Source organism: Rhipicephalus microplus, chromosome 7, assembly GCF_043290135.1.
Source record: "Rhipicephalus microplus isolate Deutch F79 chromosome 7, USDA_Rmic, whole genome shotgun sequence".
NCBI classification, from domain to species: Eukaryota; Metazoa; Arthropoda; class Arachnida; order Ixodida; family Ixodidae; genus Rhipicephalus; species Rhipicephalus microplus.
The window spans coordinates 10,876,253-10,901,351 of NC_134706.1; positions in this window are offsets into that span (position 1 = coordinate 10,876,253).

The window sequence follows — 25,099 nt, forward strand, 5'->3', positions numbered from 1 at the left end:
GTGAATCAGGGTGTTATTCATGTGCTTTCTTGTTCAACAAATCTTTCAGTTGTGAGTAAGCCCTTGTAGTGTAAGCCCTTACTTCTTTGTCTTCCTTTGCAGTGCGCCTACTTCAGTTAAACCATACGAAGTAACGCCAAGCTCCAGTAGAGTACACAGCACAGTCACTATATCCGCCATGCTAGGTCATGGACTAAGTCTCGCTCGGCAGCGCGCCACGATTTCCGACAACTATAACGCCTTCGGGCGCTGCGGGGTATCTTATGAATAAAGAATAAAGAAATAAAGCGGCTACCTCACCGGCAGCGCGAGCTTTATTCGGTCTTCCCGTGTCTGCGTTTTGCGCCACGCACCACAGCCACACGCAGGCTTGATGCAGAACGAACTACTCTTGGCACCCCTAATCCTAAACTTCCCTATATTTTGTGTCCTTCCACTGTTCTATGAATCGCTAAACAGCATACAAAAGAGCCCGAATGGGGCTGTCAGTTTCGGCTATAACAAAAATGCTGAAAATCACTCCCAGCTTTGCATTGACATACTCCGACAAAGTCGCCTGACAGAAAGTGATGACGATGCTTTTCTGATTGCACTTCCGCCTGCTTGCAGATCGTTCTCGAGAGGAACTAACAGCCGAAGAAACTCGGAAGTGAACCAACCTCTCCCCACTAAAGCCGTTGTTATAGAAACACACACACACACACACACACACACACACACACACACACACACACACACACACACACACACACACACACACACACACACACACACACACACACACACACACACACACACACACACACACCCTAAAGAAGGCCAAAGGTTGCTTATTGAGATATATTGGAGGGCCACTAAAACAACAAAATGTAGTCTGCATCGTGTCGCGCATTATGTACTTTACTGAAGTTACTACGTCAATCATACAACAAAAAACGTGCTTGGATGCAACCGGACGGGGGGGGGGGGGGCGTGTTTGGAAATGAGGCTTTATTACTTGTCCGCCCAGACTTGGCTGCTTTGTTCGTTATCTCAATTCAGGTCGAATGTAATGGAAATAGTGTTTCCCCGTCGCCTCTTCTGTCTTCCCGACTAAACATAAATGGCAAAAGAAAACGTTCATGCGACACAGCACACGTGAAAAAAATTGCCCGCAGCTTCCCTCGGGGGAACACTGAGGAGGATGCGGACCATATAACTGGTTAACGGGGTGTTAAAGTGCGACTTACTTGGGTCGATGGCTAAGTTGGTTAACGTGGTTGTGAAATGGGGTGTTAAATTGCGACTTACTTGGGTCGATGGCTAAATTGGTTAACGTGGTTGTAGGAGGGGGTGTTAAATGAGTGAACACGTACACACGTATGCGAAAGGGCGGCGCTGGTCGAAGGGACGTCGATCATTGTGTTTGTGGATTCGTTGGAATTCATTTCACCGCGACCTTGGACGTCGACGCGCCGTACAAACCAACCGACGAGCGGCAACTGAGCGAGCGAGCGCCGACCTTGAGTATATATATAGCACGACACGACGGCTCATGCACTGTCAGCTGTTGAATGTTCTCGAAGCGCGACGCCACATGCGCGTCCACTGGAGAATCAGGAGAATTGTAGATGTCGAACGCGGCGTGTAGAGGAGGAAGGGTGCACAGATGGTGGAGGAGTGAAGCGCGCGCGGTGTGTAGAGGAGGAAGGGATGCACAGATGGTGGAAGAGTGGGCGACGGCGCGACGGCGCATGCGCGCGCGTCAGCTGTCGAATGTTCGAGAAGCGGTGCGGACGGCGCACTACAAGGCGCGAGTATAAGATGCTCCGCATCTAAAACATGGGCTGATACCAGAGAAGTAGCGGTAATGTCCCGAGAAAGCATCGCACATGATGGAAGCCAAGCCCGTTTCCGGCTCCTCTGATCCGGCCATCTTTCCCACTGTCCGAAATGGGCGTGCCAGTCGCTTGTATGGTCTGCCCCAGTGGCATCTGGACAGGGTGGTGGTGTCAGTTCAGCGAAAGGACTAAATGCACCTCTAGGCTACTGCGGAAACAAAAAAAGGAGGAAACAAACGCCAATGTGGTTCTTCCTCGGGCAAGGGGGTACAGTTAGTGCAACATCTTTTACGTCTGGCCATGTGTACGCCAGTGTCTGACAAGCATTTGGCACATTCGTTTTCTAGTAACTGCCGAAGATGGTAACCTGTAGATCCTCCGAACTTTTGCTTGTAAGAACAGTTATGTTACACATCGTTACATATGACAACAGGAAACTTGTTCGAGGAACTTTCCTTCCTTTTTTTTCTTTCCTTTTTATTAACGTACACGCACGCACACACAATTCGGGATATCGGGTAGACCATAACACCTGGACTACGTCACCTACTTTATTTTCAGAGAACATTAGATGCCTGGGATATCGTATATGCTGTCGTCATAAACTCTTGTCGCCGTCTTTAGCTCTCCTTGGCGTCCTGCAAACGAAACAACGTATAGTGCACGCACGTAGTATATCATAGCCATGTATGGAAAGGTATAACGAGGAGTGCGGGAAAGTGAAATGACGATGTGGATGATGGGAAGGAGGAAAAGAGACGGTATAGCACGTAGCGTAGCTATGAGCGGTTCTTGCGGCAGCACGACCACTTTGTAGGTGTGTGCAGTGAGCAATTTTCGACCACGAGGTTGTTTACTGGCCATTTAGGCTTTGTTCTGAATTTTGTTTGGAACAAAGAGGTGTACAGTGTCATGTAAATAAGCAGAAATCCATTTCATTACTGTAAAACTAAATTCTTAATCAGGTCCTTTCTAAATGCTCACTATATCCCAGAGACCACACACACGCACTTTATCCGGCACTTTAAGCGGGACCTGATTAAGAGCGTACGGTAAAAGCTGCAGCAGTAGCATGTTGACAGTGATTTGTCGTTTCTGTTTAGACCATCTCAGTACACGCTTCTGCGTTTCACATTATGCTTGCTAAAAGGCCGACTGCTCAAACGTTGTCTTCCTTCTTTTATATGGCTCACAATGCTCTGGGAGATATCTGCAGCTCTTCGATTGTTCGTTTTTGTGGCACATCACCCACAAACAAGAACGAAAGACGGCATTGATCGACGGAGGCAGAGTGGCACACGCAAGCTGCTCACGATCCGCTGACAATCGCGATTTTCGATGTGAACGCCAGGAAGGGCTTGCGAAGCTGTCGTGCCCACGGCTGAGGTTTTTGAAACGCAGACGCCAGTGCGCGGAAGTAACATTGGGTTTCATTTCTATTTCAGAAGTCTGCTTCTTATTTGTTGAGAATCTCGTTCCTTCTATAGCCCGTCACTTATGTCTTTCGTACGCCGCCCCGCGTATCAAAGAGCATCGCGCAGCATTTCCGTTCCCTCTGCCTATAGTGTTCAGACCGGAAACTTGCAGCTAAATATAACTGCTGATAGATTCGGTCATTTTAGTAACGCAGGCGGCGCCATGTATCCGTGCTCCGCAAGTTCCCTAGAAACTTGTTTCATCTAGGGAGTTTAGTGCTCCGAAGCTGTCACACGGTGATAAAACGGCGACGCAGTTCGGTCTCTCAGTAGTCATGAACCAATGAACGCGTCTTCACGCTCTGCGACGCTGACGTAAACGCTCGTGACGTCACAGTCTCGTCCGCATTTCGGCCTTCCGCTGCGCCGCCTATAGTAGCTGGAATGTTCGAATAAACGCGGTCTCTTTCAAATAGCCCTGTCCCGCATTCAAGGGTATTCATGCCGTGACGAGGTTGATTGCATGCCTAATGAACAGTTTGCAATAATTTGCAAGTCGGCTTACCTGTAAGGCTTGTTTTCCAACCAAAAACTTTCGTTCACAGCCTGCTTTTCTCGCTCATTGTGCAGTGAAGGCACGCGAGCACGCGAGTACAACAAAATGAGTGAGAAAAGCAGTCTGTGAACGAGAGTTTTTGGTTGTAAAACAAACCTTACAGGAAAGCCACCTTGCAAATTATTGCAAACTCTCCATTGTGAATCAGGGTAGTTGGGAGCGTGACTATTGCCTGGGTCGTGTGTCACAAGCGCATTCCAGTCCTGTACTGTAAGGAAATATTACCCGAAAGTAGTGCAACAGGGCCCAATAGGCACGCTGTGAACAGATAGTCTGCAGTAGGAATAACAAAGCGAAGTTCCAGGTCGTGCACAGAGTGCTGTGTGCAAGCCGTATAGTCGAGGGGAAAAGCCACAGTCCCAGGATTAATATTTGCGCACAGCCTATAGGAGAAGTCCCTCGGCTGCCGCCAAGGAGACACACTGCTGCCTGACATAATGGTGTCCGCCTCCACAACCTGCGTCACTAAAGTGATCTTTCCGTACAAACTGTACTTTTGAATAAACTTTGTCGCTTGCTGCACTCTGAAGCCTTCATTGTCACTGTTTGGATTACGGACGGGACGCAGCAAACCCAATATTTACAAACTATAACAACCAGCAGGTCAAAATGAACTGAATAGCCTAGCAGCACTGAATAACTTTGTATGTTGTGCATATGCAGCATATAACAGTAAAAAAAAAAACTTGAAAACGCGGACTAACCTAACTATTAATATGGTGGAAACACCACAATAGCTTAATGGCGTCCACCAATAGGGTGCGTCTTACAATGATTTCGTTTGGCCATGTCAAAGTCCATAATTTCATTATTTATCTTTAGTGCCAGTATTCACGTGCTTATAAAACCACCACCATAGGCTGCTATAGAATTCACCACACGGCCCTGGGGAAACGAGGTATAGGCTTCTTACAAACAGCATCCAGTACACACACGGCTGTCAGACGGGTTCTCGCGAAAACAGAATTTGGAAATGCAACGTTGCCAACACCTTATATGCAAATTGAGACAAAGAAGAACGCGAGGCTGCACTCAGAGAAATTGCTGCCGGCACGAGAAAGACAGCGCCCGATTGTGGTAAGGAACGAACGTAAGCAATGTATACGACCAAAGGCATTGACCACAACAAAAGTGCGTTGGCACCCGACTTGCCAGACCTGTTATTGCTGGAGCGCACTTGGCGTAAAAAAGAAAAAAAAATACCTCACGCGAATTTTATGAGATTACGTCCGGGTGCGTTTTAAAGGATGTCTGCTTTTGAAAGTGTTTGGTTAAACACTACGCGGACATCGCTTCATCTTGTTATTGTTGTTGGGAGAAAACGGTAAAGAAATCGTTGTGAAAGAGTTGGAAAGGTTCTCACAGAGTGCGATGATGCAGTAACCTTAACAGAAAAAAAATACGTTACGCGGAAAGATCGGAATAATAGAAACCTCTTTCAAAAGAAGATCTGGCGCTAGTCACACTATTGCCATATAGCCTTACGAAATACGAAGACAAAAAGCATAACAAAAGAAGCCCCAAAAGAAGCGAAAACTGATGCATTTTGTCGTTCTTTAAATTATATTTAGTCGTGATAAATACGCAAAGTAGTTCATAAAGTCACTTTGAATTATTTTCCCCGGCGACAATACGCTCAATTAAGAACGGAAGCACGTATTTACCTTCTTGACATTGTCTTCAGGATAGTCTCGATTCAGTTAAATGCACGCTTACCAGTGCATAAGAAATGTTTATTGTTGGTTCACCAGCATATATTTCACTTCAACTCGCAAGTACTCGAAGTCGTCGACCATCACGCTAATTCTGAAAGCAGTGTACATTAAAATAACTGCATTCGCTGGGGAAATGCAAATAAACCCTCCTCCCACCATTGAAATAAAACCGACAAGTGGCTATAGTTGGTGCAATTTTATAAACATAGCTTATGTTGGCGTGAAATAGGCATAAGAACGACGAATGGCGCCTCGACGAGTACGCGTTCTCGACTGCCTCACATTATTTTTTGTAATTTCGTGCACTTGAGAAGTGCTTCGCACACCACAGCTATGAGGCTAACATGAAGTTCTGTTGAAGCAAACTTCTCGTACGAGTGGCACTTAAAGGGATAAATGTTCGTTCCTTTATGATTGTTTGTTGTGATTTCTGAGCAATAAAATATATTTTCTGCTAATAAATCGTTTTTGTACATTTGGTTACCTATGTGACGTTTAAAAAAAACGCCTCCCATGGGATATCGGAAGCAGTACGCATGGCAGTGTAATGAACACATGGATATTTTATTACTCTCACACAACGGCAAGCTCACAAGCCGAACCTTACAAATAAAAGTCACAGCTTTGCCTCAAAGGCAACGAACGCGATAGCAACAAATTGGAAGGTCACGCGCAGAATGGCAAGCAGATCGAAACGTGCCCCGCGTTTCTCACGCACAAATGACGCACGAGACGTTCTCACAGGTACAGATTAACGCGGATACGCGTCTCGAATGTTGCTTCGCCGTGTCTGAAAAGCGCGCCGTTTTCGCAAACGGAGGCTGTGCAACGAATGCAGAGACCTTTGTGCGCCGCGTAACTACAACAGAATCGCTCCAGTGATCAATGCCAGCCAAGACGTATGATCGTCCCCACCGGGAGATAAGGGCGCGTGAGAGATGGTCCACTCCCCTCCTCTCTGCGGGCCAAAGTACGCGTCAGAGATGAGAGCCGCCGCGCGCTCATTGCGCACTCTTGCTGATAATGCTGAAAACACGATAGTTCCCCCCCCCCCCCCCCGAGAGAAAGCAATATACTTTATTCTTACGTCGGTGCTGCTTTGCATTTCGCATCTTAACGTAGCAGTCTGTTATAAAAGTTCATGAATGAGAATTCTGAAAGGAATCGCGGGATCGAATCCCGGCTGCGGCGGCTGCACTTTCGATGGAGGCGGAAATGCTGCAAGACCATGTGCTCAGATTTGGGTGCACGTTATGAAACCCCAGGTGGTCGAAATTTCCGGATGCCTCCACTACAGCGTCTCTCAAGTATCATAATCATATGGTGGTTTTGGGACGTTAAACCCGCCATATCAATCAAATCAATCAATAAATTCTGAAAGCAAAGGTAGGTTTCAAAATTTACTAAGAATTTATAAATAAATATCTGCCCTGTCGTAAATATTTCTCGCTGTTCGCCTATCTTTGCAAGCACCAATATATTTGCCAAACTGTCAAGCACGCATTTTTTGTACAGATGCAGCACAGGGAAAGGAGGACATCAAAATAAAATTAATACACGTGGCTCACAAGTGTCATACGCGTCAAAACAAACGTTAAAGGTTGAGACTCTTTTCTGCACCACAGGAAGAAAAAAAACGCGATCTGCGGGCCAGAAATGCAAATACGGTAATGCCAAAACCTATTCTGGCAAGCTTACTTCCATTGAGTGCGCTATCTACCCCGCAGGGAACGTCGCTTACAATTCAGTCAATGACTGAGCTGAGTAAATTTCGCGAAAATTTGCTTATGATGACCCAACGACGAACTTTCATTTTCAAGCGCACCACAGCGGAGAACCTTCGACACGCTGAGAATGGTCTGTCGTTTCTAGCCGTGCGCTGCTCGATGCAACAACGGATGAATGACGTCACCCCGAAAGTAGACGAAAAGTCGAGGAGCGTTCGAGGCACGCTACACCTCACCGTCAAAGGAGCCCATCTTGAGTGAGATGACTATATATGGTAATGAAGGCTGCCTCTATGAGCACAGTAAAAAAAAAGAAAAAGTTCGGTGCATGTTTTTCCTAGAAAGGAAGTCTTCGGTGGTTCAACGGGTAATGAGCTTCTGGAAATGCTTTTGATCAGCTCACTAAGGGCACTGACGGGGTTTTGTAGACACGGAGGCTCATGAGAAAAGCTCTTGTTTGCGTCACACTAATTGGCATGGAAGTTTGGAGCCACTAAATATTCGAACCGTGATGTCATAAGGAGGTCCGAACGTTGCCGACAGCTGATAGGTATGTGAGGCGTTCAACTTGTGAGAGCTTGCTCCCTTCGAAGCATCAAAGTTAGTACTGGTTGTTTGTTTTTTTCGATTGCGTAGCAGAGCCGGCAAGTGAGGAATCGAAAGACAGTAAGGATCGAAATGGAGCTTATAAATGTGCTTGACGCATATTCCTACGTCGTCTCATTTTCTCGAACATGTGATAGAGCGCATACTTGGCGCTTATTCACCTGTATCCTGTATTTAAACGCTCCTGTTCTAATTGTATTAACCGCTAAGTTTGTAACGCTTTAGATATTGCTACTCCGAAAACATCGGTTATTCGAAACTGGCAGTCCTGTCTAGTAACATCGAGGATACACTTACAGCAATGACAGCCTAGATGCTTCCCCATTTCAATTATCTGTGCGATCTTGAACCCCAAGGATAACTACTTAAGATATAGGTAAAATGTGGCTAGATGTTAAAAACATGGCAATAGGGGTTGAGAAACGGGACATTAAAACGATCTCCAAATATTTATGCAGTGAGAAAGAAGCCACAACATGCACGGTGTTATGCTTGTGGAGCGTGCTGGACATGTCCTTGTGATTGTGGGCCTTACGGCCAAAGTGAACACCACCAATGACCTTGTGATTGTGGGCCTTACGGCAAAAGTGAACAACACCGATGTCCTTGTGATTGTGGGCCTTACGGCAAAAGTTAACACCATCAATAATTGATAAACTTGGAAGGGACATCAAAAACTCAAGCCATACGTGTAAGTAGAAAAAATAGAGCTCCGGCAAATATATGAAGAGGCGACAAGTATTGCTTTATTACGCTCTGGGGCTCAACGTATCAGAACTAAAAGGACCTGCGCAGCGTGGATGGAGAAGTAATGCAGAGAAAGACGCGTAAGACGTGGACGTCTAAGAAGAGGATGCAGAAGACTCCTCGACTGCGAACAATGAACTCGCGCCAATGTACACTCTCAGATGTTTCACTGCAGGTGCTAATTCGAGTGAGGAACAGTGCCTTCTAGGAACACGTGCACTTTTTTTTTTATGGATGTGCAAAGGAAGCAGGTGTAGCGTGGACTACGGAGCTAACACAATGTTCATCAGACAAAAGCGCTTTGGTTGCCATTGGCGGGACATCGCGAGATGCTGCTGTGCGCATACATAGTGCATTACGCACTCGACGTCAAAGGTACGGATGTGAGAGACGGTTTGTTGACGATGATGCATTGGGGAAACTAGTAGTAGAGAAGAGTAGACAGTTCAACGTGTGGCACACACCTACTCTGGGGTATTGGCCAAGAACCGGATGGTTTTTTACATCGAAAGCTGTTACGAGAGCACAACTCAGGTTACGCGCAGTTGTCCGCCGCTGCCGCCGCCGCCGCCGGTGTCCGGAACCACATGGCGCGAAATTAGAAAGAAAAATACAACCTAGCACCAATGACACAGTGGGGCTTGAACCCCGGTCCTCTGGGTGCCAGCCCAGTATTCCACTACTGAGCTACGCCGATGCTAGTGGCGTATTGGCAAACTCGCCTTAGGCGTGCTTGATCTCGGGAAAGCAATCGCGTTAACACGACTTATAAAGCGTTTTAAAACAGCGAAAGAACAACCTGTCGTCGCACAATGCGAGTAGCATAAAGGATGGGCCGTCCAATGCTCCAACTCATTACAAAAGCTTGTTGTTGTTGTTGTTGTTTCCCTGTGCAAATGGCTCGTACCCAAAGAAGGGGATTGGTCGATTATAAGGTGACTTTGCCCTAAACTTTCAGCATTGCGTCATTCCTACAATTTTTCTTTTTTTTTTGTAACTTAATTTTGATTTGAAATACCGATATCAAGTTTGCAGAAAAAAAATAAGAAAAATAGTGAGACAGCAATTTAGCAAGAAAATCGTTTAGTCGCAGTGATGTATTCTTGAACGGCGAATAAAACATCCCTGTGGCTGAAACCCAGTGTAGAGGCTCCAAATGAAAGAAGATCAGGTTGTGATAGTTGCAAGCCCAGTCTTTGAAGAGGTGGTGCTAGTATGCTTTGCCTGAATAAATCGAAACGGCGACAATGTAATAAAAAATGACTGATCGTTTCCTCTTGAATACAGTAAATGCACATAGGGGAATTCAATATGCCTGATCTATGCAAGTAAAAATTGAGGGAGGTAACGTGGCAACGAAATTTCGTGATGACAACTTCCATCATCCTTGATTTAGTCAGTTCACTGCGCCAGGGAAATAACAAGTGTTTGTACTCTGGAGAAGCCGTCAGTGCAGGGTCAGATAAATTTTGCCTGATTTTAAGTGTGCGAAATCGCGCCACTGTAATGTATACTGTATGAGGGAAAATAGGAATAATTGGTGTCGAAAGGGATGCCTTCGCAAGAGAATCAGCTATTTCGTTTAACAACAATTCTTTGTGCCCTGGTGTCCAGATTAAATGAATACTTCGGAGATGACAGGGGATCAACGATTTAAAAAGTTTCACTATAGGTGAGTGACCAGATGCGGACAGAGAAGAGCACACTGATAATGAATCAGTTATGACTGCTACAACTGGAATGGAAATATTTACCTTTCGCAAAGCGAACATTATTGCCATGAATTCAGCCAGAAAGACAGGGAAAAAGTCCGGTAAGCGAAGTGAAAATGACCAATCAAGTACGGGGCAATATATTCCAACGCCTGATTTTTCATGTGATTGAGATGCGTCCGTTGCTATAACGACATTTGTTGGCAGAGTACTTAAATGGTCCTGCAATAAACCATTTAACATGCCTGTAGGTAATAGCTTTGCGTGAGTTGGGAAGATATCATGGTAAACAATTTCTGGAGAATTTTGTTGCTCAGTTAAAGGAATCAGATCACGAACGTGTACATTTAGGGGCTCAAGTAACGATTGAACAAATACTATTTGTGGTTTGGTAAATCTGGGCCAATGCACCGAGAAGAATAGGTCAGGATTGGAAATAAAAATAATTTGTTCAGGGTTAAACGGTGCTTCATATAGTCGTAAAAAGGTCTGCACAGTAAGAATGTTAAAGCGACATAATAAGGTTGGTATTCGTGCTTCAAGGTATAACACTGCATTTGCAGTATACTTTGGAAGTCCTAAGCAGAGCCGTAAAGCCTCTCTTTCCAACAGAACGAGCGGCCGAATTTTGTAGGCTGGCGCACCAGAAAAAAGAATGCAGCCAAACTCCAACACAGGTCGGACATACATTTTATATATAATCAAAAGTGCCTTTCTTCTCATACCTGATCTACAATATCTCAACCTCCGCAATACGCCCATCGCGCGTACTGCTTTTGTCGCGATGTATTCAATGTGAGGGCGCCAATTTAGATGCTCATTATACATAACTTCAAGATATTTCAATGATTGTACTTGTGGGATATCTTGAAGCTTGTAATTAATAGATATGTGCACGGGATCTTTGATTGGAAAAAACGAGAATAGCACATTTACCGGTATTCAGGTTCAACATCAATCCATCCAACCAATGTTCTATTTTATTGAGATATGTTTGCAAGATAGTGTAGAGACAGTGGAAGTCATGTGCCATAGCAAAGAAAGCAATGTCATCGGCATAAACATAGGTTTTCACTTCTGGATGAACGGGGATGGTACTAAGCAATATGTTGAATAAAACCGGAGAAAGTACTGACCCCTGAGGTACACCTCGGGTTTGCTTGTGCTTACAGGAAGAGAAACCGCCTTGATAACAATAGAATTCTCTTCTACTTAAAAATTCCGTCACCCATGCTACTATATAAGGTGGAAGTCCATGACTCTATAACTGATTAGTCAAGATAGAATACTCTACACTATCATATGCTTTACATATGTCCAACGTTACTAAAGCCGCAAAGTGCTTGTTGTGACGGGCAATATGAATACGACTTTCCAGATCTACATGTGCATGCCATATGGAATATCCAGATCTAAAGCCAATTTGGGAAGAACTCAACAGTTGTTTCTCGTTAATAAACCTAATTATACGACCATGAAGTACCCTTTCAATAAGTTTTACTACATTAGATGTTAAGGCTATCGGTCGTATGTTGTCTAAATTATAGCCTGCCCCCTGTTTCTTAAGCAATGGTATAATTTTCGCAATCTTCCATTCAGAAGGGATCCATGCTCTTCTAAGGGAATAATTGACGAGACCTAACAGATCATTCGGATATTCCCTGTGAAGTATTTTTAGCATTGTATTTGTTATTCCATCGGGGCCTGGTGCTGCATTTGGCAATCTTTCCATAGCCTGATTTAATTCGGAAGTCGATATTTCTGTGTAGTCATAGATGGTTGTTGTGTAAGCCGAATTAGGAAGATGCGTTGAGAACCTGTTTTTTAATTCTTTAGCCAACTGATTCAATGATTCCTGTAGTTCCTGTGAGGTGTAAACTACTGAGTCATCGTTTCCTGGTATAGGGGTCTTCTTCCTACCACGAAGGAAGTCGAACAAAGCACGTTTGTTATTTGATTTAGACAAGTACTCGAAATGTTCTTGGTCATATTGCTCTTTCGCTCGCGATACAGTGCGTTTAAATGTTGCCGCAATGAACTGATGATCCTTCCAATTTTTTGGACTCTGATTATATATAAGTCTTTTCCATGCAGCTTTTCTTCTTCTATAATCTCGTGTGCACTCATCATTCCACCATCTACTAGGTTGGGCACTTTTGGATGACGACGAAGCAATTACAAATTCTGAAGTGTTCTTGGAGATTTTTAAAGCAGAACAGAGATTTCTGCCGAGGTCTTCATTTTGACCACTGGACACTGCCCTAATGTTGGAACGCAAGCAGTCTTTAAATTTTTTGTAATTGATGAATGTTTTCTCTGTCCTTTCAATAGATTTCACAGCACATGAGATTTCAAAGTATATAGGAAGATGGTCACTGTTTGAAGAGAAATCAATTGTTTTCCAAGACTTTATTGAAACACTTGGGCTGCAAAACGTGAGATCTAATACCGATCGTGTCCGTCCGCGAATAAATGTAGGCTGTCTATCATTTAGGCAGGTAAGATTTTTATTAATCATCCAATCCCACAGAAGAGTACCAGAATGGTCTGTTCGAAATCCCCATGAAACATGATGTGAGTTGAAATCACCAGTCAGAAAAAAATTATTCTTGCAATTAGCTAAGGCAGTATCTAATTGTTGAGTATTATGCAAACCTGTTGGAAAATATGCGTTTATAAGTGAAAAAGGGTGGTGCCCGGGCAGACAGAGGTCTATTGCCAAAATTTCACAGTCTGTGGACATAAGCTGAAAAGCTATGCTCGCTGTGCGGCAAAATTGATTCGAGACTAGTATAATTACACCACCTCCTAGTGATGGACGGTCTAACCGAAATGCTCTAAAATTGTTTAAATGATAATTCTTAACAGGGTTAAGCCAAGTTTCTTGTAATAAGAATATATCCGGATATAACTGATTAATTAAGCAAGGTAAGTCAGTAGAAGCAGAAATCAAAGACCTACAATTCCACTGTAGTACTTTCAAGGTATCTATGTTGACGAGCGAAACACTTCAGCAACGGCAGCTTCTAAAATACTCTCCTTAAAAGGTGCACTGGCATTTTCGCTGCCCTTTTTGGGTTTTGGGTTTGGGCAAGGAGATTTTAATGGAGATCCAGTGCGCTTCTGACGCCTGAAATCTTGGCATACGTCCATTTCATTCTGATCCTCCACGTGGGTCGACGTAGAAGGTACGGAAAAAATTGGGGTTTTCTCCTCGCGGGATTGTCGCTGTGGGGCTAAATTCGGTATAACTTCCACTGCACAAGGTGCCGACTTGGCCATCGGTACTGCTATTGCAGAAGCCAGCTGTGTCATCTGTGAGCAAAACACTTGAGAGATGCACTCACTCACGCTCGTAACTATGTGTTCCAGCGCTTTCGACATCGCCTTTTCTACTGCAGCCTCAATAAGATTAAGAATCTTCGTCTCACTTAGTTGTTCGTGCCTCGACGCGACTCCGGCATATCCAAAGGCTCTATCCTTCACAACTGTTATTACTTCTCGCCGCGAGCAACGACGTCTGTCCATGATTTCTAGAAGTTGCGTTTCATTAGACCTTGCGGTGCAGTTCAGATAATCGGCCGCGTGATTTCCTGCACAGAGGCAGCACTTTTCGGTTTCGGCGATGCACTCCTTCGATGGGTGGGTATCGCCACAGATGCGGCAACGTGAATTTGATTTACAGCCCCCTGCACTGTGACCAAAACGCCAACAGTTTTGACATTGGAGAGGACGAGAAGCGAGACGTTCGACTCTGAAAATGAGCGGCCATATTTTCAACTCGGATGGACAGGAAGTGCCGGCAAAGGTAGCAATAACCGACTCAGTGGGGACTTTCTCACCGTTAACTAATCGGTTGCATCGGTACACAGCTATGACCCCAGCATCAGACAGCTTTTCCAGAGTCTCAGCGGGCGTTAATGTAGAGTCGACTCCTCGTACAATTACCTTAGTGCACGCTAAATGAGGCGAGATAAATGCACTTACCGGGACCGAAGCAAATGTCTTGCATTTTAGGATGTCAGAAACGCACGAAGGATCTGACGATCTGCATACCAAACCACCTCTTCCGAACTGACGAACATCACTTATCAGCTGAAAGTGCGGCGTCATGGCCTGCAACCCCACCTGGATCACCTTCGGGTTGTTGAGCCTAATAAATCCACCACTCGAGGGCACCAGCGCAACAGGGATGCTTCCAACACCACTGCGGAAAAAATATTCCAATGGCAATTCATCATTAGGCAAGGAGGCTGACCAAGGGCTATGCCCTTGGCCAGGAGATGAATTAGACATTAGCACTAATTCGATTGCTTAAAGAAGTAATATGCAACGTCAGCTAGTTTCAACAGGTCAAATTCACCCAAAACTCAGCCAAACCACCGTCCGAAAGAGTCCGAAGGGACGTGCCCGGTTCAGAACGAAGACGCTTCTGGAACGCTCTGTTCTTGTTGCCCTATTAACTGTGGCGCATACCAACTTCAACCATAATTCCTCATCGTCGTCAGCTCCCATTGTCAATATACACCTGAATATTAGACAAAATAATGAAATCACAAGGTCCCATTTATTGCAGTATAATAATAATAATAATAATAATAATAATAATAATAATAATAATAATAATAATAATAATAATAATAATAATAATAATAATAATAATAATAATAATAATAATAATAATAATAATAATAATAATAATAATAATAATAATAATACCTAGCTTACTATCAAGCCACAGGAAGCTTACGTAATGCTACCTGTAATAATGTTATGTAAATATCAGCAAAGTAATGTCGACGAAAAGATAGCTTGCCGCTGGCAGGAACCGGACATGCGACCTTCGAATGACGTGTCCGGTGCTCTACCCCTATACTTTACTTGGCGTTCTTTCATCTCCCCCATCCCCCTCCCATGCGCAGGGTAGCAAACAGGCTGCCTATATATAGGCTGGTTAACCTCCCTGCCGTTCTTTTCCTCCTATTTTTCTTCCTTCTTAGTCTGTTAGTTCTCATTATTATTGTGTGTGATAACAACAACAACAAAAAACGAGCCCTTGATTCTCCCATTCATTAGTTTCTTCACAGCGAGGTTCACATTCTGGCAAACTTGATGCTTTCAGGTTGTATCCGGGTCATAACTAGTCAGCTACTAGCTTGTAGGTAGGTCACATGCTTCGTAATGCCAGATGACGGCGAAGTAACGTTCGGCATTCGCCGTCATGGCTACTGGCGGCGCTGACTCGCAACCCCAGGTTTAAATGCCCACGTAAACGCCGCAAAGTAGAGAGAGAGAGATAGATAGAAGGGTGGGTGAGGGTTGATTACCGCTGTAAGTGAGTTGAAGAGCATCGGACGCTATACTCGAAAGTCGCAGCTTCGGTCCTTGCCAGCGGCAAGCCACATTTAAGTTCATTTTACATTCGTCCATTTACATTACCGTTCCTACAAATAATATACAAATAATCATTGGCTTTATAGTGTGCTAGTTAACGTTATTACTGAATACCAGACAGTTTTTCCAAATGTCGCATACGTTTTCATGAACTTAAAACCGCTTAACTCCGCCGCCTAAGCGCTAGAAACTTGATCAAATATTCACCAGTACCTGATATTTGTAATGAGAGCGTACGCTGCGCTTGAAAAATACTTTAATCTAAAAATTGCAGTTTCGTACGACCTCAAGTTTACTCCTATTACTTAGCGCAGTGGAAGCAGTAAGAAATGCAAATCGCCGCACTTTATTCAAGAGGACACAGCTGGGAAGTACTGAGCCTGGAAGCAAACAATAATGATCGCCGTTTGTTTTATTGCTGATATTTATCGCAATTCGCACACTAATGAGTAGTGAGGACTTTCATGAGAAAAGTGATGCTTCGTAGAAGATGCTTCACGGCACTAACAAGCATAAGATGAAACCGAGTGGCGCGGAGAGACAGGCTTCTCGATAGCTTGCTTCAATTCCAAGAGTTGAAACAAGAAGCGAAATTGCGATGTGATGTCAGCGGGGATAATGAGCGCCGCGTTGGAAGAAAGCCAGAGGACAGTTATCTCGAAGTGTGTACCGTAAGATTATAAAGTGATGCGGGTTTTTATTACGCCTGCTACGTGAACGGTCGCATTACACGCAATTTGGCCTGCCTTGGCCGGGACCTAATGGCGCGCCAGTTTCCTGCTTTATATCTTTCACCCACGAAAGGTGTTAGCAACGCTCCGCGCTGGCCGTGCCGCTATTGTGTCATTTTGTTAGGTCATTTTGTTAAGATGTCGCGCAGGACACAAATGTCCGCCGCATGTACAAATGCAGACGCGCCACCGCAAAAAAGATTACTTGACGGCTGACGACTGTTCACGCCGCTTGAAGTTTGCAGTGGGAATTGCTTGTAATCGGCGTCTATTTTGTGGGTAAAGGAGTTTGTGGGTAAAGGAGTTCGCCCAAACAGGAAGTTTCGTCTGGAACACGCCGACTGCTGCCTTCGCCAACGTCACGACCACGTGACATCTGGTGGAAGTGCTGTTCTCTTATGTTGCGGACGCCCCAGTCAAGCCCTCAACCCATGCTGCCATGTGAGCCCAGAATGAAATATCGTACGCTTACCACAATCTCTATTGAAAAAAAATAAAAAATACGACCGATCGATAAGCGACAGAGAGCGGCGAAACGCGCGCTGCTTCCAACTGATGAGATCATTTGGCCTAAGTTGCACTGTATACCCTCGAGAAAAACAAAATGGCGACTCAAGACCAGTGCATGCTTCACCACGTATAGAATGCACCAAAGGTATCACGTGCCATCGAAAAAATCATCGGTTTTAACCAAATCAGAGGAAGTTCTTGCTTTATAACTACTTGCTATTTAGTTTTAGGGCTCCATATTTTCAAAATGGCGACGCACATCGCACACTTGTGTATTAAGTCTAAATCAGCTGAACGAGCAAACGAACACATTGGTGACATTATAAAGCGAACTAACTGCGAAGCGGAACATCTCTTTAATAATAAAATATTGGTAATTAACATCCCAAAAAGTGGCCTAGGAGGGCTTTTGTCTGGGCTATATAGTTGGTGCACAGTTTGCGCAGTTAACAAGCTCGAAAGACTGGAAGACACAAGAATAACACTAACATAACAGGACCAGGGCTAAACTATCAATTGAGTTTCATTCGATGTAGGCGTCTTTCTACAATAGACAGTAATAGCTAAGCGGGCTTGGCAGGATAGTGGGTTTACCGGAGTAGCGGGATTGAAATGCGCATACGCATACGCTAAAAGCCATGTAGCGTGTACCGACCGCAAGCTATTTCTTATATTTATCGTTACTGTGTTTGCGTGGCCGACGTAGTGTACGTGTAACATAGCGGCGGTTTCGGATGCCCGCTTCGAACTGAATGTAGCACTGGTGAGGATCGGTACACTTCTTTCATAGCTAACGACCCTGCCAAATAGCTTCGCTTGCGTTCAGGTATAGCTTCGACGAGTTTCTGGGGTAGCTTCCCATTACTAACGTCCCTAAGCCAAACTAAAAGATCCGTGTAAACAAATCTGCAGCATAAAATTGGCACTTTTGGTGCATGCGCGGTTCATATCAATTTGCTTTTAATATTAGTAAAAACGGTAGTATAATTGCTGCGCGTGAGGACACAGATGAGAATTCTCAGGCTTTTCTTTTTTCACTCTTTTTAGCTCATTCTTTCAACGATAGGTGATGCTACCGTCTCAACTTGGGCACGTAAACGCTACCCCGCTGAACTACAAAACGCTGTTCGCAACGAAGGTTAGCGGCACGGTAAATCTATTCTTTTAACCCACGCTATCGCACTCACGCTAAACTATAACTATCCACTGTCACACGTCACCAGCGTTAAGAAGCCGCGCGCAGAAAAGTGGCCAGTAATAAAACAATCATGACTACGATCTCCTAACATGGCAGAGCGCGGCCATTCACGTATGTTGTCGGCCCGATTTTTTTGGTCGGACTTGGTAATGTACACCACGGTCCACTGTTAGAGGGAACACGCTAAAGCGTAGCCGGCAGTTCGCGGAGTGCAAACTGCTGGCGAGATTTCGAAATGCGGGTGCAATAGTTCATTGTGGGGTGGTGCTTGCCCCACGTCACCTGCTCCTTCTCTGCCCAGCCCTTCGAGCTCTTCGTTTTCGCACTGTAACTCAATTGATACCAACTCGGCTTTCGATTTCTGTAATAAGCCGATATTTCATGGTCGCAAATAGCCTTTATTCGTTATCAAAAGCGGCCTGTTGCCGGGTGCTTTACGGGAAAAATATGATAGTCCTAACGATGGGAGCTTACAAAAAACTGCATCAATAAAAAAAATCATACATTTCTTTTGTTTGCTGGAAATCCAACGAACAGAGTGCCGGCTTGATTAATTGCATCGCGAAAATACAGAAGCACTTTTTTTAATGCGCACATGCTTTAGTGAAGTAGAACCAATGATTGAAATGTGGGGTTTAACGTCCCAAAACTACCATGTGATTATGAGACACGCCGTAGTGGAGGACTCCGGAACTTTTGACCACCGGGTGTTCTTTAACGTGCACCCAAATCTGAGCACACGGGCCTGCAACATTTCCGCCTCCATCGGAAATGCAGCCTCTGCAGCCGGGATTCCATTCCGCGACCTGCGGGTCAGCAGCCGAGTACCTTAGCCACTAGACCACCACGGCGGGGCAGGGAATGTTATGTATACGATATAATTTTCTGACATTTCTTCTGTGCCGATTTTCTGTGTAGGCCCTTTGCGGTGCCGGCCGCCTATGCAACGCTTTTGCGCATTGTGCTGCATAGCGCTGAACAGGGGCTTTATAGCATTGCATCACTTGTTCATGCGATTGTTTCACGTGACTGCCTGATTAAGTTACGAATGGGAATAAGTAAACTTTCTATGAACCGGTCAAAACCTTTTGGCGTTGGACTTCATGGCGCCTCATATCCCTGCGCTAGGAGGCACATTACACGGCTGTCGGCAGGCCAGCAGCCCTTGGGCGACTTGTTCGAAGAACACGAAACACTGCTTCGCCTTAGGGGCATGTACCGATCATAACAATAGTGAAATGCATGGATTGTCAAAAATTTCGGCTCATTACCTTCATTTTGTTCTAGCGCCTCTGAACAGAGATTCCATGTTTCACGCTTATTCGAAATGTTTTTTTGTTTTACCAAGTAGACTGACCAGCTGTGCCACGAATCGAGTCAACACCTCGTCATTAGGCGAACCTTGGTGGCCTACTGTATATTTTAAGTAGACCATGACCAGTAATGACGTCAGCTTACGAGGGCATAACACGAAGGAAAGTGTGGAAATATGCTCTGCTCGAGACACTGACAGTTCGGATCGATGAAGAGCAATTAGGTTCTCGTCTATCAGACGTCACCGCACAGGCTGAGAGTCGAGCTTTGTATATTTGGAAGAATTAACCGAGTGGCAATTAACAAAGCCTGGCTTCTATTGTGTGAGAATATAGTGCAAAGATAATCGCAAAAAAAAATTGCGATCCCACTTCACCCTTCCATATCCTCGACGGCTTGTCTGGAGGTCGACGTATCGAGCTGGCAGCTCGTCCATCTCCCCGCTGAGTGGCCTGCTGCTGGGTGTTTGATTAAGTGAGTGCAGTTAGCAGAAGCAAAAAAGAAAAACGACAATATTATTGTTCCTGCAACTATACGCTTGATTCTGTGCAGCTTGACGGATGCTAGACCTGACATCGGTTAATCGTAGTCTGGGCAAATGAACCTCCTTCTGCTCGTAGTAGTATTTCCGCGAGTGAACAGGAAAAAGTTAGAAGGGAGCTTAGCTTGTTGGTGGATATTCATATAAAAACCCAAGGTGAACTCGGACACAAAAAAGAAGTCCTGACTCCTCAAAGCAATCGGAGGAAACGTGCCTAAGCTATATCGTACACAGGCTAAAAGAAGCAGTAAATATATGTGGCGGGATTGTTGCTTTTACAGCTGCCAATATGATATAGGTAAGATATGTGCCACCGTAAAAAAAGAATAGCGAGCGAGTAAAACACAAGGGGCAGAGTGAAATTTGTTTCGTAACAAATAAGCAATAAATTTACTAATTGCCGTGGAAGTGTGGTTTATAAGGTCCACTTCACCTGCGGCTGTTTCTACACTATAGGACAGACTGACCGCTGCACTATCCAGAGATTATTGGGACACACTGGAGATCGCTTACCTGAGGCTCACAATCTATCTTTACATTATCTAGAGGGTAGATACGAGCCAAGATTTGATGAGTGTGCAGTTTTGTACCGGCATAAAAATGAATAAAGGCGTCAGGGGATGGAGAATTGACATATCAATAATACAGGTAGCACAGGCGTGAGCCAACCATTGATTGACTTGCATAAGGATGAAATCAAATGTCTTGACAGTTATCTTTCACATCGACCCCCACGTGGGCTGGATTGATAGGTTCACCTATTCTATGTTCATGCGCAGATAAGTTTTCGCGCCTTATTTCTTTCCCGCCCTCTTTCACCGCAGTTAGTCGGACTTTCTAGTGCTGTGACTTCTTTGTGTTCGTGTTCTTAAGCCCTATCTTTAAATTCAACCGCAAAAGGCCTCACTGCGTACAATAGCTTTGTGCATATGTTTCTCTACCGACTGATCTACGGAAGCGGCCATTCCCACGTCCGCTGCATTCCCGCTTCAAACAGCAGAAAATGAATAAAAACGAATTTATAGCGCAAAAGGCTTTCGAGAAACCGAACTGAGAAAGAATAAATTGATAGATGTGATTGATTTGTAGGGTTTAACATCTCCAAACAACCACATGATTATGAGAGACGCTGTAATGAAGGGCTCAAGCAATTTCGACCATCTGGGGTTCTTTAACCTGCACCCAAATATAAGCACACGGGCCTACAGCCTTTTCGCCTCCACCGAAAATGCAGCCACCGCAACCGGGATTTCATCCCGGGACCTGCGGGTCGGCAGCCAAGTACCTTAGTCACTTGACCTCCATGGTGGGGCTAGCACACAGAGCCCTCTTTGTAGTGCTCTCGACTAGTTAGACGACCAGTCTCTACCGGTACTACTACTAGGCCATTGTGCAGGCTTACCGCCTGCCTTCCTCATCTCTCTCTCTCTCTCTCTCTCTCTCTCTCTCTCTCTTTCTGCGGGAAATCTTACTGCATTAGCTCTAAGGAGCCCATGCTGTAGATATTTCGGTACCGGTGGTGACGGCGTTATCAATAGCAGAGGAAGGCTGATCGTAGCAAAGGCTTAACATCATGTTTTAACGTATAATCGAATTCAGGCATTCTTGGTGGCAGTCAACTATTCTACCATATAGCCACGTCATTGCTTCAAACTGTGTCTGTAAAAAAAAATCTTTACAATAGTCATGTCAGCGCAATGTCCACTTATAACATCGTAATGACCATTGACCCCACAAACTTAGTGAAGTGTTGCTTTAACACACCGACGACCACTAGTTATGCTCAACATCGAAATATAACTTGCTCATCTACGCGAAAAAAAAATACCATCGTTTCAACGTGAATTCCAACCTACCTGTGCCAAGCACTTCCTCGGATTTCACAGTTGTTGAGCTACATTCAGCAGAGGGTTCAGAATTACTCCAATCGCTACACAAGGATGACTTCTTTTTTACTACATTCAGCAGAGGGTTCAGAATTACTCCAATCGCTACACAAGGATGACTTCTTTTTTTAACCATTCTTTTTACTCTGTTCCGTCACGGAAATAGCCAGGCTAAAATAGACAAAAGTGAAACAGACAGGATATTAGTCAAAGGAAGGAACGAAGCAAACAGAAATGAAGAATGCAGGGAGGTTAAGCAGAAGACTTCCGATTGGCTACCTTACACTATGGGATAAGTGTAGGCTAAGCTACAAAAAACACCAACTGGTGGGTGGTTTTTTTTTTTGGTTACGTAGTCGTGAAAGTATTGCGTCATTTTCTTGAAATCACTCGTTTGGGCAATTGATTACGTTGCTAAATACCGAGCACACTAAAATACTAGATGTCTATACTCACCCCCTAAAAGTAATTTAACTACTGTAATGGCATTACTGCAATATCATCTCTGCGAATCCTTCTTGTAATCAAATTAGCAAATAATGAGGTGATTAACTTTTCTTTTTTTTTAGTGGTGTAAACTGATACAACCACATACACTTCGTACTTGGTGCAGCATTCTCCACCAAATTTTTAAAAGCACCAGCGCAAGCAAGACGAAAGAAACAACCAGGTACATCGATCAGTTAGTTCAACATTTTCGAATCAGTGCAATGGATCTACTCGAGATGCACTCTGTTCTTTTCCGTAAAACGCTTATCCCAACGTTGTGTACCTATAACCAGCAGTGTAAACCACGGCGTCACTTTACGAGAGCGATTTGTCGCTTTCGCTGATCCTCCCAGAGACGATAAATCGTGAAGACGGCCTCCCAAAGCCGGGTAAGACGCCGATGCGTACGCTTCCCTCATTCATCATGCCTCACTGAGCTATTCGATTTCTTTGTGGCGCATAGAACAACAAGCACGCAGTGGGAAAAAAATGCAACTCGCAGTGCTGAAATGACTCTTTCTCTCTTTTCACACTGTGTACCGTTTTCGGCATGAACTTCTTCGAAGTAGGAGATGCCATGCCATCATCTTCATTGAGCCATCCTTATCTTAGGAATCAAATTTCTTTTTTTATTTTTATTGAAACATTAGCGGCCCACAATCCTACCTCTATAAAACGGGGGTGGAATACTTCAGGACCACAATAAATGCATCCATCCATCATGAACCGGCCTTGCCTTGATCCTTGTTCAGAGCTAACCACTTTTTCTACCTTCCTTTTGTTCGCGTAGACACTGCACGTGTGCTGAGTGGGAAGTAGGCACTCGTCATTATCCATGACTTAAAGAGCTTGCGTTTCATGTTTCAAAAAACAAGGTGCCGCAAACGGAGAAAAAAAAACTGTATGCAGATTTTTCTCAGCGTCAATTGCAAAGTTCTCACGTAGATTGTCTGTGCGAGAAAAGTACACTATAGAGCTGCTTACGAAGATTTATCCGATAATATGCAAACATTCTGGCCCTATAGAATGGTTGTGCCCTAAGAAGGCACCCAGAGAGTAGATAGGGGGGCTGATGTGTGTATCGTAATGTTCAAAGAACTGATTGCGCGGATGCAAAGACGCTGGATGAGCTAGAGAACCGAAACAAGAGCGCTAACTAGCCGCTAGTGAGGTTAATGAGCGAAAATAAGGACATTCTCCAGTAAGGGGCAGTAAACTAAACTGAGAATTTAGGTTCGTTTTTTCCCCCTATAAGATCAGCCAACCTTAAAAAAAAAAGAACGAAAGAAGCTTCTTTATCATTATTTTTTTTTGTCGAGCCTGGTGGCACAGATGCCACCGCTCCTTATTTATAAACGGGATGCTGTAGCATCCGCCCATTCCTGAAAGCTGGATTTGATCATTAACTCCCTAATTTAGTGATTTCGCACTGTCACAATAAATATAGGACTACTTCAACAGCCCCACACTCCTAGGGATATACTTGATATACGGGAGTCCAATAGGACGATGATTGATACAGCCGCACAACTGTCTTCAAATATCAAGTGTAATATGCTGCAATGAGACGATGGTAAAACCTAATATCACATTTAAGGGGCTAAGCTTGAGGGCTCACGAACCAAGCTGAGCTTCGACAGAACTTTCAATCCTTTGAAACACTCCAGGAGGAAGCTATCTAGGAGGATAATGACCCATGATGGCTCCTCGCGAAATTCTTTCTAACCAACAAGGCATGCGACAAAAATACAGCGCCCCCCCCCCCACACACAAATAATTAGAAGGGGAGGGACCTCCGCAGAATTCAAATGGAAGTCTTTCCCGATCTTCAAAGATTACGCAAAATTTTTCCAACGCTGTATGGGCATGCGTGTCCATGGTGTGGCGGCGCGCCACCACTCTACCACATTTCGTGGGGATGCCAAAAGCGACCACGAAATTTAGATACATCTTAGGTCAGTACAAGCTTTCTAATAATTTCGAGCAACGGGAGGCACAGCTCGCCAGCTCTGACCCAGAAGTGCAGCTTGCACTTCTGCGTTACGTCAGGCAGGCAGCAGCAGTCAGTGGAGCCCTGGACTTGGGGCCCCAACCATCAAGCTCAAGACCCCTGTCCCAAACCTTTGCGAATAAAGTTTTTCCTTCCTTCCTTCCATCCTTCCATCCATCCTTCCTTCCTTCCTTCCTTTCATCCATCCATCCATCCATCCATCCATCCATCCATCCATCCATCCATCCATCCATCCATCCATCCATCCATCCCTCCCTCCCTCCCTCCCTCCCTCCCTCCCTTCCGTCCGTCCGTCCGTCCGTCCGTCCGTCCGTCCGTCCGTCCGTCCGTCCGTCCGTCCGTCCGTCCGTCCGTCCGTCCGTCCGTCCGTCCGTCCGTCCGTCCATCCATCCATCCATCCATCCATCCATCCATCCATCCCTCCCTCCCTCCCTCCCTCCCTCCCTCCCTCCCTCCCTCCCTCCCTCCCTTCCTTCCTTCCTTCCTTCCTTCCTTCCTTCCTTCCTTCCTTCCTTCCTTCCTTCCTTCCTTCCTTCCTTCCTTCCTTCCTTCCTTCCTTCCTTCCTTCCTTCCTTCCTTCCTTCCTTCCTTCCTTCCTTCCTTCCTTCCTTCCTTCCTTCCTTCCTTCCTTCCTTCCTTCCTTCCTTCCTTCCTTCCTTCCTTCCTT